The following is a 7,839-nucleotide window of genomic DNA, read 5'->3' on the forward strand; positions in this document are numbered from 1 at the left end:
GATTCAGTTTTCTATCTAAGGAAAACCAGTTGAATGCATCGACTCATTGACTCAGAGGCAATCCCTCAAATTAAACATGCTTGAAGCATTAGTGGAGAGGAAAACTCCCTTTTACTGGGAAGAAACCTCCAGCAGAACCATGCTCGGTGTGAGCTGCCCTCTGCCGAGGCCGACTGGGGTTAAAGCAGACAGAAGCAGAAGCAAATATACAAAAGGCAACTGTCAACTAGCTTCATAGGCCACCCCGTCCAGGAAACAAACAGCGAGGCAGACAAGCTCAGAGCCAGCACCCATGTCAGAGGATGACAGAGAGCACATACAGTTAGTCCAAATAAGAGAAACAGGACTACACTGAAAAACAGGCCAAGCATCTGCAGTTCCCAATGGAAGCAGCACAGCTTCTCTCCAGGATGGTGTAACAGCCAAACAGGAACAGACCAGATGAAGCTACTATGAGAAAAAGCCGAGAGAGCATAGAGATTGAACTAACAAATTCTGCAGAGTGAGAGAATAAAGATAGAATGAAGCAGTATGAGGAAAAAGGGGTCCCTATGTCTTCAAGCAGTCTCAGCCTATAGCAGGCTATAGACATCGCTCAGGATAACCTGAGCCACTCTAACTACGTATACGCTTTATCAAAAAAGAAAGTTTTAAGCCTGATAACTAAAAGATCTGCCTCCCATTCTACTTTTAGAAATTCTAGGAACAACTCCTGAACCTGCAGATTGAGAGCAAAGTGCTTTGTTGGTAACATAAGTAACAATCCTCTCTCTGATGTAAGATGGAGCTTGGCCATTTAAGGGTTTATATGTGAGAAGGAGGATTTTAAATTCTATTCTGGGTCTACGAGGAAGCCAATAAAGGGAAGCCAGGATAGGAGAGATATGATCTCTCTTTTTAATTTTCATCAGAACTCTGGCTGCAGCATTTTGGATCAGCTGATGGCTTTTAACTACAGTTTGTGGACTTCCTGATAGTAAAGAATTACAATAGTCCAGCCTTGAAGTAACAAATGCATGGACTAGTTTCTCAGCATCATCCCTGAGCAGGATATTTCTAATTTTTTTCAATATTTTCAATAATACAGATGAAAGACTGCTTTTTCAAAGACCCTGGTCCAAAGACTATTTGAATTTGCATATAGCTTATGAATCCTTTAAAACTCTCATTTTCAGCTATTGCAAATGCTAACACAGACAAACATATTTTTCATTGTTAAAAAAATAGGCTGGTAGAGCAGACTTGGTTTACAAAAAAAATAGCAGTTTTTGGTAAGCACAATTTGCCTTTCAAAGTGCAGATCATTAGCTTCGAAATAAGAATTTTGAAAACGAGATTTCTCCCCCTATCATATTTGATTATGTGAGTTTTTTTTGTTTGAGAGGGAATGTATGGAAAATGGCTAATTTAGTGGAAAAGGCCCTAACCTTTGAATCCTGCAGAACAGAAACATCGATGAGGAATCAATCGTTGGAAAGGTCACAAACATAAACCAAAAAAAAACAAAAACTGTGCTCAGATTTTTTTTCAAAAATAGAATGTTCCACTGCAGTTCTGTGACTTTGAGGATCTAACACATATTTTTTATTAACATTTTCTTCCTTTCTTTTCTGGATTATATTTTTCTTTTTTAAATAACCGTGAGGAAAAAAAAGTTATATTTGCATGCCGCCAATGGAGGGAAAAGCATTTTGTCGTTATCCATTTTATAATAGTTTTATGATCTGGAGGATTTTAATGATTTTAACACCAAAAAAAACAAAAAACAAAAACAAAACAAACAAACAAAAAAAAACCTGAAAGGGTGAAATATATAATAACTGTACTATTTGTATTAATTTTAATAAATTTGAACTAAGTGGAAATTCGGTAAACATATATCATTCTTTAAATGCACAATGGGCTTTGTTATTTTATATATCCATCATTAACAGGAAGTTCTAAAGTGTAGGAATGTGTCGGCAGATAAGCTCCTTTACATTAAATCTCATAATAAAGACTGAGAAGGTATTATAGCAATGGGTAGGAGGTTACCCAGCTTATGCAGTGTAACTGTAACAACTTTAAACAGTATAGAGTCTGACAATGAGTGATGAAATAAAATGAAAGAAAGTTTTACATTAATAAATAATGAAAAAAAGGCAATTAGTGATGAGAATCTAAACAGTTTGATTTTCCTTAAAATAAATTGTTTGTGAAAACCATCAGATAAATCTGATTTGGTTGTTTGTTTGTTGTCGTTGAAAACATTGCTTGATCAAGAATCACCTTCTGGTGGTAAAACATAAACTACTCAAATAAGTTTGTCATAGTATGAAATATTTATATATATCTTTCTGGTTTATTTTCCTCTTTATTAGCACAAACTCCTTTTTTCACCAACGCATATTTTTATTCTGCTTGGTTGCACCACCAAAATGCTTCAAAATCTATTTTTAAAAGTTGACACTGTTGCTTCTGGCCTACTTCAATGTTTACTAAAGTTAGCCTTTACAGCAAGATTATAGCACATTTTGTAATATCATTATCCCAGTAGAATTGACAAGTTTTTCCAAGCCATATCTGTTTGGTTGGAATTTGATTTATGTCTCATAAGTGTTTTGAAATTCTGCTAAATAAATCAGCCTTCAGCAGAGTTCATTCCTCTGAAACACCAAGCCCACTGTCCCTAAAAAAACAAACAAGTAAAAAATTAAAGTAAGCTTGCAGAAACCTGCCTAAATAAAGATTGAACAGTAACAGAAGTTACAGTATGAAGAATAGGTCACAACACTGGCTGCAGGAAACGAAAGACTTCTATTTCTTCATAAAGTTCTAACATATTACATGCAAAATGAAAACACTTTCATTACCAAATAATTTTTCAAAATGTACTAATTAAGTTACAGTTGATACAGAAGTTGTAAAAAGTAAAATATTGTCGGTGGAGTACTTGTTGAACTCTTTAACCCAACATGGAGCTATAAATCATGGACTTTACAGTGGGAAAAGAAAGCAAGGAGGGTTGTGTTTGTTTGTACTAGAAATAGCAGTGGGCTGCATTTTATAAACCTTATTAGGTACAGAGAGGAGCACAACACAAGAAAGTCAAGATATATTATGGCCTTTATTAATACGTAATAAATTTCATAGAGAAATTAGTTTGATCAAGAGGGACATGTTCTGGCAATATACAAAGTTATAAATATACATACTGAACAACTGCACAAGTCTACTTGAAAATTGTTTGTTTGTTTCAGATAATGGATAATTGCATGGTTTAAAACATGGTTTACTGTCAATTTCTCAAAATAGATTCATATAAATTCTCCCCTATAAATTTGATCATATAGCTTCGATTCATTTCCGGGTTAATGATCCAGAGTAAAGGGAGGCTGTCTTCTCTGATTCTGTGAGAGAACACAGAGTTACATCCTGGGTTCAGAGGATGTGACTGGTGTGTTTTGGTAGCGTGTAAAAAGATATGAGGGCAACAAGTCAAGAATTGATTTATAGGTAAAACTGTACCAATAACAAACTGTTTATGGAAAAAGATGCCCATTTAACTACAGAATACATAGAGCCATGTTGCTCTTTGATAAATGCTGCTTGATAAGCAGAATCTTATTACTTAAGAAAATTTGAGGTGACAATCGTGTATAAAATGTCCCCATAGTGGAGGTAGTAGAGGTAAAAGGGTGAGATAACACATTATTTCATACATCTAAAATAAAAAAAAAGTTAAATGTTCTTTGAAGAAAGCTAATTTTTTCTATATGCATAACTATCGATCTATCTATATATATACATATATATAGCTAGCCCAGCTATAATCCTCTGAGTTACATGTAATGCAGAATCTGTGGAGAGAGCTAAAGGTGTTCAACTCCATGCAACCTCAGCTGGATTTTCTTTAATAATAAAATGTTAATATTATGCACCAAAGTTGGGTTTACTGCCTAATTCGATTGTTTTGTTTGTCTTTTCTCCCATCTGCTGGACATAGGTGGGATCTGATTTGAATAGTAAGAGTCAGGAAATTCTAGAATTCTATTGCCTGCTGTATTGCATGCAACAAGATAGATAACTATTGAGTGTTAATAATATTGACTGTATTTTCTGAAAGTAGTTGGAATATGAGTCTATTTAGATGTACAGTGCCTTGCGATAGTATTCGCCCCCCCTTGAAAATAACGCCCTTTTGCCACACGTCGGGCTTCAGATATAGAATGAAATTCTTTGTGTAGAATCAACTATAAGTGGGACACAATCATGAAGTGGGACAAAATGTATTGGATACTTTAAACCTTTTTAACACATAAAAAACTGAAAAAGTGGGTGTGCAAAATTAGTCAGCCCCCTTGAGTTAATACTTTGAAGCGCCACCTTTTGCTGCCATCACAGCTGCAAGAAACTTGGGGTATGTCTGTATCAGTTTAGCACATCGAGAGACTTACATATTTTTCCATTTTTACTTGCTACACAGCTTAATCTCAGTGAGGTTTGATGGAGAGTGTTTGTGAGCGGATGCATTTATGTAGCGATTTGATTACACACAGGTGGACTGTATTTATAATCATCAGTCATTTAGGTCAACATTGGATCATTTAGAGATCCTCACTCAACTTCTGGAGAGATGTTGCTGCACTGAAAGTAAAGGGGCCATTTTCAGTTTTTTTATTTGTTAAAAACGTTTAAGATATCCATAGATTTCCTTCCACTTCATCATTGTGTCCCATTTGTTGATTCTTCACAAAAAAACTAATTACATTTAACACCTTTATGTTCCAATCCTGAAATGTGGCAACAGGTCGAAAAATTCAAAGGGGTCGAATACTTTTGCAAGGGACTGTATAAATGATAATCATTTCAAAACAGCTTTTTTAGAATTTGATGTAGCACTATTCAGCATTATTTTAGCCTTACATATTAAACCTTTACGGTTTTATTCATCACCTGACACGTTTGTTCCGCTTTAAACTTATCAGATTTTATTTCCTCACTTTTCTGTAGGTATGAATAAAGTCCAATGCTCTCAGCAAACACCAAAACCGAAATTCACCTTTTGAGGTTATCTATGTCCACATCCAAAAGGGCTAAAGTGTAATTTGCTTCAAGTAAGTATACCAACTGGCTTCTGTCTAACCGAAACACCAAAGGGATTGATCTCTTTGGACTTGGCAAGCCTCTGTAATTGTAATAATGGTATCATAATCTTATCTATTCCATTGGCTGTTACTTAGCAACACTGCTGCCAGCAAGGGGTGGACCTCCCTCAGCTTTTAGGATGGCTCTTCCAACATTATCACAAAATCAAACATAAAACATCTTCAAATGTACTTTAACTAAGCTGCTCTAGAAACACAAAATTACTTTATAGCTGCAAAAACAGCATAGATGTACAAAACAGGCCCTGCATGCATGGCTCTAGTCATTTTCCTCCATTTTCTCTTTTCTGCTCTGTCTTACTGTAGTCATTTCTGACTAATAGCAACGAGCATACGCTTTGGGTCCTGACCATACAAGTGCACAAAGAGTTTTTCCCATGTGAATGTATGCTAACTGTAAAAGCTTCCACTGGGAAACTTTTCCAGTTTTAAGAAGTGAAGCATCAAACTAACAAAGAAAACAAGAGCAGTTAAAAGGACCTTCAGCAACAAGACAAAAAGCAACTTCTCAGCTTAACAACCTTGCAGCACTTCAGAGTAGTTTGACGACGGGCTCACACCAAATGTGGTGCAGCTGCTGTGTAGGGGTGTGGGCCCTGCAAAAAAACCTAAATACTTAAAATCAATGTCTACACGCATATTGGCCATGGTGAAGTGCCGGTGTGGTTACCGTAGCTGTGCAGATCAACAAGGTCTTTCCACAATGATGGAAGCTTCACCAGACATGGCCTGATATATGCATCAAGCTCCTACAATGCACTAACCGAAAAAGTCATTTGCCAGACAGTCAAAAGGTCCTGTCAATTTAAGAATAAAATCAGTCCATCAGCCTACAGTAATATGGCTACTGCAAACAAAAATGTATATTTGAGAGGGGATATTTATGTGAATAATGAGTTTTGCCTAACAAGTACCAGAAATAGGGTAAACCCATGTGAACTTCTTTCTCCTGAATGCCATTGCTGCAGCTGCAACCACATCTGGGACAGCCTAGTCGCAGCTTGTGAGTGGCTTTCTGTGGCACACCAGCACTGCAGCTGTACAGCAGTTTCACTTTGGGCCCAGAGTGAATCACATCACCAGCTGCAGGAGCCTATTCCTCTGAGCTGTGATGACCCGCTAGCCACCTGGTGAAAAGCATGTACTGTTGGCTTGAAATCCAGTGAGTCACACATCACTACAACAAAGAGATGAATCTTCTGTTATTTGCCTTATTAAGATACTAGTTCACAGAGGCTGTGACATCAAACATTAGCTTCTGTGAAGGAATGTGTATACCACCAGGTTGAGCTATTACAATTATAAACCCTGGTTCACAGCCAAACACAGACAGCTAGTCTGGGACAAAAAAGGGCAACTCAGAACAGGTTTAGCAAGAAGGTGAGAGAAGCTATAAAACTGTGCTCAGACCAGCTATACAATGATTTTTGTGCAAATGACACATCTGTCTGGACGTGAATCAAACAGACTACAACCTAAACCCAAAGCCCTCCACTTCATCAACAACTAATTTCTTGAAAATTAGCTAAGCCAGTTCTCCTACCACTTTAAAATTCAACAGGTCACCCTCCCTTGTGACTACTCTAACCAGCATCAACCTCATTACACCATTTTCTTCCCTCTTTCCATATAGTTGGCCAATTGCGGCCTATCCAAACGGTACTCTGTCCATGTCAGAAAAGGGGCATCAATAGACTGATGCCATTTTCTGACATGGACAAAGTAGGGGTTGAAGAGCCTGGAGTTGGACAACTCTATAGAAAGAGGAGTATCTGTAATGTCAAAATGCTGTTTTTACATTGTTTTTACTTTGTGTACTGCACTTTGATGATGTGTTCTACCAACTTCTCTAATGTGCTCTACTAGCAAAGCTTGTATGGTGGTTGATGGAATAGTTATAAAAAAAAATTAAGAAAGCCAGGATATTATTTGCAGTGGGCAAAGAATCCATACTGACACCTTGTCATAGGTATTGTTCAAATCAGTCAGATGTCCACCAATTGCACCTCACCTCAACACCAAACATCACAAGAAGAATCTCTATTTTATTTCTGTAGTCACCTTCAATTTGGCTTTATTCATTAAGTCAGAATGTCCAATTTCATTGCAAGTTATAAATCACTTGATGCACTTGCCCTCTTTGTGCATTTTTACATACAAAAATATTTTTTTCCTTTAATACATTCTTGAGTCTTTTTAGCTTTTTAACAAGTGTTGTGTTTGGTCACTTATAGAGTAAGACTTTATTCTGCCATCAGCATTATCAAATAAAAACTATGTGCATATATTATAGCTGTACATATACAGTATGTAGCTGCATTATTTCTATATGATCCTACTTTGATAGTTATACATAGGGGATTATCAGGATCTCAGCACTGATGCCAGGTCTAATCACTCATTTCACACACCTACTTAGCTCACCCAGTTCTCATTACCCGCTCATCTGATCCACCTGCAGTATTCTTTATATAAAAAGCCTTTAGACCAGTCATCGGTGCCTTATTTTGAGCTGCTGGTGAGACTTATTCGAGCGTTCCTGTCATGATGGGTTTCAGAAAAGCCCAGTATGCAGAACACCACAGATACAGATGAAAAGTTTAACAAGTTTATTTGAACACAAGCACATGGAATTTATACAGGAACTGGTTCAGGCCTGGGGGCAGGTTCACTGGAGTCTGTGAGGATGACA

Source organism: Cyprinodon variegatus, unplaced genomic scaffold (assembly GCF_000732505.1).
Source record: "Cyprinodon variegatus isolate N-32 unplaced genomic scaffold, C_variegatus-1.0 Scaffold56, whole genome shotgun sequence".
Lineage (NCBI taxonomy): Eukaryota > Metazoa > Chordata > Actinopteri > Cyprinodontiformes > Cyprinodontidae > Cyprinodon > Cyprinodon variegatus.